The sequence below is a fragment of the Hemiscyllium ocellatum genome, chromosome 6, assembly GCF_020745735.1.
Source record: "Hemiscyllium ocellatum isolate sHemOce1 chromosome 6, sHemOce1.pat.X.cur, whole genome shotgun sequence".
Taxonomy (NCBI): Eukaryota; Metazoa; Chordata; class Chondrichthyes; order Orectolobiformes; family Hemiscylliidae; genus Hemiscyllium; species Hemiscyllium ocellatum.
This window is the reverse complement of record NC_083406.1, coordinates 117028849-117040976: the sequence shown is the minus strand read 5'-3', so window position 1 is coordinate 117040976 and position 12128 is coordinate 117028849.

The following is a 12128-nucleotide window of genomic DNA, read 5'->3' as shown; positions in this document are numbered from 1 at the left end:
GAAGGCAAATGCAATGATGATGTTTATTTTATGAAGACTTGAATTTAAAGCAGGGATGTACTTCTGAGTCTCTATAAGGCTCTGGTCAGACCACATTTGGAGTATTGTACGCAGTCTTGGACCTCATACCTCAGGAAGGATGTACTTGTCCTGGAGCATGTTCAGTAGAGGTTCACGAGAATGGTCCCAGGAATGAAAAGCTTAACATATGAGGAATGTTTGAGGACTCTGGGTTTATACTCAATCAAATTTAGAAAGATGAGGGGGAATCAAATTGAAATATATAGAATATTGAATGGCCTGGACAGAGTAGATGTTGGGAAGATGTTTCCATTGGTAGGAGAGACTAGGACCCAAGGGAACAGCCTTAGAGTAAAGGGAAGACCTTTTAGAATGGAGATAAGGAGAAACTTCTTCAGCCATAGAGTGGTGAAATTATGGAATTCATTGTCACAAAAGGCTGTGGAGGCCAGGTCATTGAGTATATGGAGGAACCTTGATTACCTGGCATTTGCTTATCCGAATATCGGATTATCCAGCAAGCTTGCAATGTCCAGATGCTCGGCTAATCTATGTTATCCAGTCATAGATTTAAGGTCAGGCACCAGTGATTTAAAGGAGATTTAAGGAAGAAAGATTTTACACAAGTGTTGTGGCCATCTCTTGCTCACTGCCTGAATATGTGGTAGAGGTGGGAATCCTTAAAATATTCAAAAGCTAATTAATTAGACACATCAATTGCTATAGCATGTAAGACTAAGGGCCAAGTGCCAGAAAATGGGATGAGAATAGATGGATGTTTGATGACTTGCACGGAAATGATGGGCCAAAGAACCTCTTTCTGCGCTATAACAGCACTATGATTCTATGAACCAAACCCAAAGAGTGCTGGAGTAACCCAGCATTATCTGTGGAGAGAGAAGCAGTGATAACAGTGATAATATTGTGAGCCAGATATGACTTCTGCAAAAGCTCTCTGTATCAAAGGGTCTAAACAGGAGTCCCGAAGACATGCAGGTCCTTGGACTCCTCCATCGCCAGAACATAACAACACGACGGTTAGAGGAAGAGCACCTCATCTTCCGCCTGGGAACCCTCCAACCACAAGGGATGAACTCAGATTTCTCCAGTTTCCTCATTTCCCCTCCCCCCACCTTGTCTCAGTCGGTTCCCTCAACTCAGCACCGCCTTCCTAACCTGCAATCTTCTTCCTAACCTCTCCGCCCCCACCCCACTCCGGCCTATCACCCTCACCTTGACCTCCTTCCACCTATCACATCTCCATCGCCCCTCCCCCAAGTCCCTCCTCCCTACCTTTTATCTTAGCCTGCCTGGCACCCTCTCCTCATTCCTGATGAAGGGCTCTGGCCCGAAATGTCGAATTTCCTGTTCCTTGGATGCCGCCTGACCTGCTGTGCTTTAACCAGCAACACATTTTCAGCTCTAAACAGGAGTCGCCCTGGACTCAAAACATCAACTCTGTTTCTCTCTTCGCAGATGCTGCTGAGTTTCTCCAGCATTTCTCTGCATTTGCTTCAGATTCCTAGCATCTGCAGTATTTTGCCTTCTTCCTGTGAAAGGTCGGTAGAAAAAGCCATCATAATAAGAGTGGTATTTTCAGCAAAAGTCATTCCCTTGGGAAGTATTTGCAGCCACGGAAACTGCAAGCTAGAAACAGTCATTCCCCTGATTCAGAATAGACTGTGGAAACGAGCAAAAATACTCCTGGAAATAGTTTGTGTTGACTGATGAATCGCCAGAACATAACAACACGACGGTTGGAGGAAGAGCGCCTCACCTTCCGCCTGGGAACCCTCCAACCACAAGGAATGAACTCAGATTTCTCCAGTTTCCTCATTTCCCCTCCCCCCCACCTTGTCTCAGTCAGTTCCCTCGAACTCAGCACCGCCCTCCTAACCTGCAATCTTCTTCCTGACCTCTCCGCCCCCACCCCACTCCGGCCTATCACCCTCACCTTGACCTCCTTCCACCTATCACATCTCCATCGCCCCTCCCCCAAGTCCCTCCTCCCTACCTTTTATTTTAGCCTGCTGGACACACTTTCCTCATTCCTGATGAAGGGCTTTTGCCTGAAACGTTGAATTTCCTATTCCTTGGATGCTGCCTGACCTGCTGCGCTTTAACCAGCAACACATTTTCAGCAATTAATTTTGTGGTCAAGTTTCGCTGGTCACAATCTTAGTGAGAACAGGACTATTTGTGACCTGTAGCTAACCCCAAGAAAATGTGAGAATTTCAAAGAACCTAAGCTGTGGATATTAGATTAGATTCCCTTCAGCCCAACCAGTCCTTCGAAGAGTAGCCCACCCAGACCCATTTCCCATCTGACAAATGCTCCTAACACTAGGGACAATTTAGCATGATCTGCACATCTTTGAACTGTGGGAGGAAATCAGAGCACCCAGAGGGAACCCACGCAGACACAGGGAGAAACTGCAAATAGATAGTCAAGGCTGGAATTGAACCTGGGGTGCTGGTGCTGTGAGGCAGCAGTGCTAACCACTGAGCCACCCCATCACCCCAGTTATTAAGCAATGAATTAGAGTTAGATTTCATTGTCCTACATATTCAACTGAGTGCTGTGAAAAGGTTACAAGTCACCACTAACAAAGGTGTCTAGGTACAGAGTCTTAAGTGCAAATTCTGAGGGAAAAGAAACTTAGAAAAATAAGGAAATAAAGATATGAAACCAGCTGGGGAAAAATTCCGGTAAATAGTTGAGTTGACGTATGCCCCTTTTTCTTGAGGTTGTCATTTGCGGAAAAGCAACAAAAGCTAGCAGGAAATGAATTGTTATTTCATCTAGAGAAACCTGTCAGGTTTGGTTCAGTTGTTAGCACTTTAGTTCTGAGTCAGAACATGTGGTTTTAAGCCCTGCTCTCGAGACTTGTGTATGCGATCTAAAGTCGGCACTTTGGCAGCGTATAGATCGCTGTGTACAACAGCCTGCCAGTCGTGGTCAGATCTTTAGCTGCCCTGGGTCCCAAGTTCTGAAATCATTTGCCCGGCTGTTTCCCTTGTTAATTGTATAACATCGATATGATTGACACGGTATCAGCTTGAATTAAAAATAGCTGGAAAAGTGCTGATTACAAAAGCCATTGGTGATTGTAAAAATCAAAGAATGACTGAGAGGAGAGAGGTTTAAAAAAGACACGGGGGGCAAACCTTTTACACAAAAAGTGGTTCGCGTGTGGAATAAGCTTCCTAAAGAAGTGGTGGATGTGAGTGCAGGATTAGTTTAGTCTGGGATTATGTTCGACAGGGACTGGTTGGACCGAAGGATCTGTTTCCGTTCTGTATGACTCTATGACTCTAAGACTGAAGGAGGCTATTTGGTTTATTAAGCCTGTGCCAGATCTCTGAAACAGTCACCAGTTAGTTCCATCTGACTGACACGCCCAGAATCACAGAATTATTGTAGTGTAGAAGGAGGCCATTTGACGCACTACCAGCTCAATTCTCTGGCTGTGTTACCTCGTGGAAATCTCATCTCTGTTCCCTGCACACCATTACTATGCAAATAACTATCCAGTGCCCTCTTGATTGCCTCAGTTGAACATAGAGTCATAGAGTCATAGAGATGTACAGCACGGAAATAGACCCTTCGGTCCAACCCATCCATGCCGCCCAGATATCCCAATCTAATCTAGCCCCACCTGCCAGCACCCGGCCCATATCCGTCCAAACCCTTCCCACTCATATACCCATCCAAATGCCTCTTAAATGTTGCAATTGTACCAGCCTCCACCATATCGTCTGGTAGCTCATTCCATACACGCACCACCCTCTGTGTGAAAAAGTTGGCCCTTAGGTCTCTTTTATATCTTTCCCCTCTCACCCTAAACCTTTATGCCCTTTAGTTCTGGACTCCCCGATCCCAGGGAAAAGACTTTGTCTATTTATCCTACCCATGCCCCTCATAATTTTGTAAACCTCTATAAGGTCACCCCTCAGCCTCTGGCGCTCCAGGGAAAACAGCCCCAGCCTGTTCAGCCTCTCCCTGTAGCTCAGATCCTCCAACCCTGGCAACATCCTTGTAAATCTTTTCTGAAACTCTTTCAAGTTTCACAACATCTTTCCGATAGGAAGGAGACCAGAATTGCACGCAATATTCCAACAGTTGCCTAACCAATATCCTGTACAGCCGCAACATGACCTCCCAACTCCTGTACTCAATGCTCTGACCAATAAAGGAAAGCATATAAATGCTTTCTTCACTATCCTATCTACCTGCGACTCCACTTTCAAGGAGCTATGAACCTGCACTCCAAAGTCACTTTGTTCAGCAACACTCCCTAGGACCTTACCATTAAGTGTACAAGTCCTGTTATGATTTGCTTTCCCAAAATGCAGCACCTCAAATTTATCTGAATTAAACTCCATCTGCCACTTCTCAGCCCATTGGCCCATCTGGTCCAGATGTCTCCATTTGCAGTCCAGATCTGAACAAATCATTGTTCTTTTACTTTAGCATTCCAACTTTTCTCTTCTAAGTAAATATCCCTTTTGAAGTTTACCATTGCTAATCTCACCACCCTTTCCAACCATGACAACCCAGTGAGGCTTGTAATTATTTTAAATGTATTTCCTCTGGAGAACAACCCTCCTGCCATTAAAAATAGATTCCCTGCATGCCCCCATATGTGCTTATTAAACACTGACCCCTCAAAATTCATAACATTTCTATTAAATGCCCCCTTATGCTTTTCTACTGTATGCAGAACGACCCTATATCTCCACCTAACCCAGCTCCACCATCCTGACTACCATTTCATCAAAACCTACAGGTTTGTAAGGTCAAAGACTGAAACTTAACTAGGACTGATGAAGGGCTTATGCCCGAAACGTCGAATTTCCTATTCCTTGGATGCTGCATAACCTGCTGTGCTTTAACCAGCAACACATTTTCAACTGTGATCTCCAGCATCTGCAGACCTCATTTTTTACCCGAAGATTTTAACCTACTGCGAATCCTCTTACAAGGATGCCTTCCTTGAAGAAGCTCTCTTCCTCCCTCTACAAGGATTTCAGTGAGTCTCTCTCTCTCACTGCACCCCCCAGCTCATCTCCTCTGCACAGAAACTCTTCAGCCACGTTCTCAAACAGACCCGTTACCACAGCCACATCTCCTTCCTCAGCATTCCTGATGAACGGCTTATGCCCGAAACGTCGAATTTCCTATTCCTTGGATGCTGCCTAACCTGCTGTGCTTTAACCAGCAACACATTTTTCAACAGGACTGTCTCACCCCAGTGCAAGTCATATGAAGGTTAAACCATGCTTTGTTCGAGAGTGAAGTGACTTATGAAGCCTGCTTTGTAAGTCTGTGCGGTTTTTCACACTTTTGAAGACATGTCAGTTGTTCGCAGTCTGTTTTCCTGTTTTAAGGGTCTTTTTTTTGGCAATGATACTTGCAAAGACACGAAAACAGTTGTGTTTGATGAAGTGCCTTTAACAACATCTCAAAGCAGTTTGCAGTCACTGTTGTACTATAGGAGACAAGGAGACAATTTGCACAACGAGTGAAGGACTCGGAGCTGGAATAGACCATTCAGCCTTTTAAACCTGCTCCACTATTCAATACGATCATGGCTAATTTCATGATGGCCTCAACCCCACTTTCCTGCCCATTCTACATAATCCTCCAAACTAATTAAATATCTATCTCCTCCTTAAACTTACTCAGTGTCCCAGTATCCACAACAATCTGGAGAAGCGAATTCCACAGATTCACAACCCTTTGAGAGATGTAATTTCTCCATATCTCTGTTTTAAATCTGCCACCTTTATCTTTATATACTTAAGTCCGAATTGGCTGTTTTGTTTTCTATAGTATTTTGAGATGTTGTGAAAGGTAATTTTATAAGCACAGCTTTTTTTTTGCTTTTGTACATGTCTTTGTCTAAAAGAAGACCACTAGAACTGGAAAGCTCCCAAAAACAGAAATGTTTTCAAAGACTAGGCCATTTATTTCCACCTTGTTCAGATGACTGGCTGAAGGATCTCATAGAGTCTGTCCTTCAGAGACACAGCACCCCCAGCAGGGCAGCATTCCCTGTGTACTGCATTGGGTGTTTCATGCTGGCGTTGAATTTTAACCCTCAGAGGTGAGAACTCTACTTCCTAAAACATCACTGGCATCTACAAAGCGGGACAGTACCATTGAGATCTGAATTTGAGATGGAAATTCTCACTATATGACAGGGTTTGAGTGAATCAATTGGTCCTAACCTTTAAAAGGGGATATGTCATCAGGATTCCCAGTCAAACAGTTGGCACCATCAAACTCCAGGACCTCATCCACAACCTCAGCTAAAGCCTAGTAATCCTCCACATACAACTTTCCACTTGACAGTGAAGGTTAAGGACTATAATAACAATCTCTTTTATTTTCACTGATGGGACGTAGATGTCGCTGGCTGGGTCCGCATTTATTACCCATTGCTAGTTCCCCTCCTTTGAGTGTCAGAGGCTGAAGAGTAACCTTTTAGAGGTTTATACACTCATGAGGGGCATGCATAGGTTAAAAAGACAAGGTATTTTTCCCAGAGTGAGGGAGCCCAGAACTGGAGAGCAGAGGTTTAAGGTGAGAGGGGATAGATTTAAAAAGGACCTGAGGGGCAAGCTTTCTCACACAGAGGGTGGTACGTGTATGGAATGAGCTGCCAGAAGAAGTGGTGGAGGCTGGTACAAATATAACATTTAAAAGGCAGCTGAATGGGTATTTATAATGGGAAGGGTTTAGAGTGATATGAGCCAAATACTGGCAAATGGGACCAGGTCAGACTGGGATGTCTGGTCAACATGAACAAGTTGGACTGAAGGGTCTGTTTCCTTGCTGCCTGACTCTAAGCAGAAAAATGCCCCAAACATTTCATTGAAGCTAAAAAAAAGGGTACCAAGGCATTAGGATGGAAATACTTCATGGCGCGATGAAATGAAGCAGATATTTTATCTCACTAGTTGCCGGTTATATGTGGAACTGAGCATCAAAGAGAAAGGTAGCAGGGTTACACAAGAGGCCATTGACAGTGACGCAAAGATACAAAGATGGAGAGAGTGAAACTGTTTTTACGCAAGGGTGAGAATTCTCAATGCAAGGAGCCAATCTGGGTCTGCAAGGTTAACGGCTGAGTGGAAGTTGGCCTGAGTAAGGAGAGGACCACCAGAAATTTGAAGGTACTGACAGCTTTGGAGAATTGAAGTTTAGAGACAGGCAGGGGAGCACTGAAATGGACAAATCCTGCAGCATAAGATCTGAACCAACAGATGGAAAGGAAGGAAGGAGAAACATACAAACCAGGAGCAGGAGTAAAATCATTCTGCCCCTCAGGCAAAAATGAGGACTGCAGATGCTGAAGATTAGAGTGGTGCTGGAAATGCACAGCAGGTCAGGCAGCGTCCGAGGAGCAGGAAAAATTGACGTTTCAGGCAGGGGCCCATCATCAGGAATGTTGCCTGACCTGCTGTGCATTTCAAACATCACTCTAATCTTCACTCTGCCCCTCAATTAGATTTGATTCCCTACAGTGTGGAAACAGGCTCTTCAACACAACAAGTCCACACCGACCCTCCGAAGAGCAACCCACCCAGACCCATTCCCCTACATTTACCCCCGACTAATGCACGTAACACTACAGACAATTTAGCATGGCCAATTCACCTAACCTGCACATTTTTAGACTGTGGGAGGAAACCGGAGCACCCAGAGGAAACCCACGCAGAATGTGAAAGCTCCACACAGACAGTTGCCCGAGACAGGAATTGAACCCAGGTCCCTGGCGCTGTGAGGCAGCTGTGCTAACCACTGAGCCACTGTGCCACTCTAAACTCATAAACTCATGGCTGATCTGATTACTCCCCATTTGCAGTTACCCCAGGATAACTTTTCACCCCCTCTCTTAATAGGAATCTGCCAACCTCTGCTTTAAGAGGCTGCTTCCACCACCTTTTTACATTCATTCACGGGAAGTTAAGGGGGGGGGGGCACACTTCAAGGAATCATCTTGAGACCAGAAGTCCACGCTGAGGCATAAACAGCACTCTATTAGCTTCTCTAATTGCTTGCTGCACCTGCATACCAATGTTTACAATTCATGGACTAGGACACCCAGATCCCTCAGCATCTCAGAGCTCTGCAACCTCTCGCTATTGAGTTAGTATGATTCCTTTGGAGTATAGAAGGAGTACGTTAACAATAGGAGGACTGTGCGTGACCTTTTTCTTCCTGCTTCAATGGGTAGTAGGTTTATGTAGGATTTTGCCCCCTTACTAGATTAAGGATTAAGAAATATTGCAATTCTGATATTAGCTTTTTATTGCACATTTCAGCAGCAGCTTATGCATTGAGCCACAGGGAACATACTGATGTAATATCAGGCTGCATGGGAAGTGAAGATGGGTCAGGTTGGGTTTTTTTTTTGTAAGGTGTTCAAACACACTCTGACAACTTCAAACTCTGTAAGAAGGTATTTGGCAAAATGCTGAACAAAGTTAAAGTTCAGGGAATAAACAGGATTATAGCTGCATAGATATGAAATTGGCTGGAGACAAGCAACAGACAGTAATGGTGAACGGAAAACAGCCATGCTGGAGGAATTCAGCTCATCTGGTAACATGAGGGTGGCGTGGTTAGTGGTAACTATGGAAAATAAAGAACATGAAAGCATGGGAAGGTTAAAGCATAAAGACCAATGGTAATCTGTGGTCTATGGAAGGCAGGATGGGATAACCATAGTGGAACATTCTTACACTAATTGGCAGAGTAAGGTTAAGGCTGAAAGGTCACTATGGCGAGATGAGATAACACAAGTAATAAAAGCAAGTTTCTCTGTTAAGTGTTATTATGACAGGATTGGAACAATAAATATTTGGGACATGACATTAAGATATCTAATTAATAGTTAGTAGAGTCAGCTTGAGACAGGAGACTATTGCAACAGATGGAATAGCTAAATATCTATCATGATAGGTTAGGCTGGAATTGAAGATCACTGTAGTCTAGTTAGCAATAACAATCTAACCATGATATTAGAATAACATTAAGTAGAATGTAGAACTAAAGAAATAACGGGAACTAACATCACTGGTTTATTGCGTAGTTAGAGTGAGGTACTTTGATTAATATAGTCGGAGATGATGACAAGCTAACACAAACATGATTAAAAAAAGATATAAAAATCCACGGACCCTGAGGTTTGTGGACATTTGAGAATCTGCTTTCTCAGTGTCACGGTTTTTTGTTTGCAAATAAAAGACCTACTGCTTAAAGAACTCTCTGTGTCTCCTGGTGGTTCTCTATATTTTCTCCACAACATAACCTGGTAACCTGAAATCGATTCCAGCATCCGGCCACTGTCTGTGTGGAGTTTGCACATTCTCCCCGTGTCTGTGTGGGTTCCCTCTGGATGCTCCAGTTTCCTCCGACAGTCCAAAGATGTGAGGGCGAGGTGGACTGGCCATGGGAAATGCAGGGTTGCAGGGATAGAGTAGGGGAGTGGGTCCATGTGTGATGATTTTCAGAGGGTCACTGATTTCTGTTCACAGACCTGCTGAGCTTTTCCAGCAAATTCTATTTTTATTTCTGATTTACAGCATCCACAGTTCTTTCCCCAGAAAGTTACCTGTGTCTCTGGAGTAACAATTCAGCAATAATACCACTAGGCCATTGCCTCCCCCTAAATTGCCTCCCCCTCCTCAACCCATTGCTTATCTGGTTCTGGAAGGGCTAAATCTACAAAGCATAGCTCCATCCTTTGTTAAATTAAGCTTGGACATCTGGGGTCTTCCGATTCATGCTGGGGAATTTAGTTGACATCTTTGCGTTTTTCCCTGTCTTTTGCAAATGGTATCAAAGTGTGTGTGGGGGGGAGAATTTACAGTAATAAGTCTTTAAAGCTACACTGGTGGAGATTCAGCAACACAGCTGCTGTGTAGCTTTTACATTTCTCTGTCCTGCTTTCAGCTGTTTGGTTTTATTTCCCTTTTCCCTTGTGCATGGAACTCACACACCAAGTTCTCTTGATGTTCCAGAAGGTTATACAGCCCAATTCAAAAATGACCAACCACTGAGACAGACATCTGCTCACAATTTCTATGCTCACTGTTTAACCAGCACCTTATATGTAATGATAAGATTCTCTGGCATCCCAGTGTAAATGTAAGACCATAAGACCATAAGACATAGGAATGGAAATAAGGCCATTTGGCCCATTGAGTCCACTCCACCATTCAATCATGGCTGATGGGTATTTCAATGCCATTTACCTGCATTCTCCCCATCGCCTTTAATTCCTTGCAAAATTAAGAATTTATCAATCCGCTGCCTTGTATATAATATCTCGGCCTCCACTGCACTCCGTGGCAATAAATTCCATAGGCCCACCACTCTCTGGTTGAAGAAATATCTCCTCATGTCCATTCTAAATTGACCCCCTCTAAACTGCAGATGCAGTTTAATGTGGATAAATATATGGTTATCCACTTTAGTGGCAAGAACAGGAAGGCAGATTACTACCTCAAGGGAATTAACTTAGGTAAGGGGCAGTACAGAGAGATCTGGGTGTTCTTGTACACCAGTCAATGAAGGCAAGCATGCAGGTACAGCAGGTAGTGAAGAAGGCTAATAGCATGCTGGCCTTCATAACAAGATGGATTGAGTATAGAAGCAAAGAGGTTCTTCTGCAGCTGTACAGGGCCCTGGTGAGACCACACCTGAAGTACTGTGTGCAGTTCTGGTCTCCAAATTTGAGGAAAGACATTCTGGCTATTGAGGGAGTGCATTTTAGGTTCACGAGGTCAATTCCTGGAATGGAGGGATTACCTTACACTGAAAGACTGAAGCGACTGAGCTTGTATACCCTTGAGTTTAGAAGACTGAGAGGGGATCTGATTGAGACATATAAGATTATGAAAGGATTGGACACTCTGGAGTCAGGAAACATGTTTCTGCTGATGGGTGAGTGCTGAACCAGAGGACACAGCTTAAAAATACGAGGTAGACCATTTAGGACAGAGATGAGGAGATACGTCTTCACCCAGAGAGTAGTGGCTGTGTGGAATGCTCTGCCCCAGAGGGCAGTGGAGGTCCAGTCTCTGGATTCATTTAAGAAAGAGTTGGAGAGAGCTCTCAAAGATAGTGGAATCAAGGGTATTGGAGATAAGGCAGGAAGAGGATACTGATTAGGAATGATCAGCCATGATCATATTGAATGGCGGTGCAGGCTCGAAGGGCTGAATGGCCTACTCCTGCACCTATTGTCTATTGTCTATTGTCTAATTCTAAGGCTGTGCCCATGGTTCCTAGTTTCCCTGCCTAACAGAATCAAATTCCTAGCATTTGCCTTTTCTAAGCCATGCATTATCTTGTAAGTTTCTATTAGATCTCCCCTCAACCTTCTACACTCTAATGAATACATCCCCAGGATCCTCAGCCATTCATTGTAAGTTGGGTCTACCATTCCAGGAATCATCTGTGTGAATCTCCGCTGGACATGCTCCAGTGCCAACATGTCTTTCCTGAGGTGTGGGGCCCAGAATTGGACACAGTATTCTAAATGGGGCCTAACTAGAACTTTATAAAGTCTCAATGGCATATCACTGATTTTCCATTCCAACCCTCTTGAGATAAATGGCAACATTACATTTGCTTTCTTAACCACGGACTCAACCTGCAAGTCAACGTTTAGAGAATCCTGTACTAGCACTGCCAGATCCCTTTGTACTTTGGCTTTATGAATTTTCTCACCATTTAGAAAATAGTCCATGCCTGTATTCTTTTTTCTAAAGTGCAAGACCTTGCATTTGCTCACATTGAATTTCATCAGCCATTTTTTGGACCACTCTCCCAAACTGTCTAAATCTTTCTGCAGCCTCTCCACCTCCTCAGAACTATCTGCCTGTCCACCTAACTTAGTATTATCAGTGAACTTCACCAGAATGCCCCTAGTCCCCTCATCCAGATCATTAATATATAAAGTGAACAGCTGCGGCCCCAACACTGAATACTGCAGGACACCACTTGTCACTAGCTGCCATTCCGAAAAAGAACCTCTTATCCCAACTCTCTGCATTCTGTCAGAGAGCCAATCCTTAATCCACGCCAG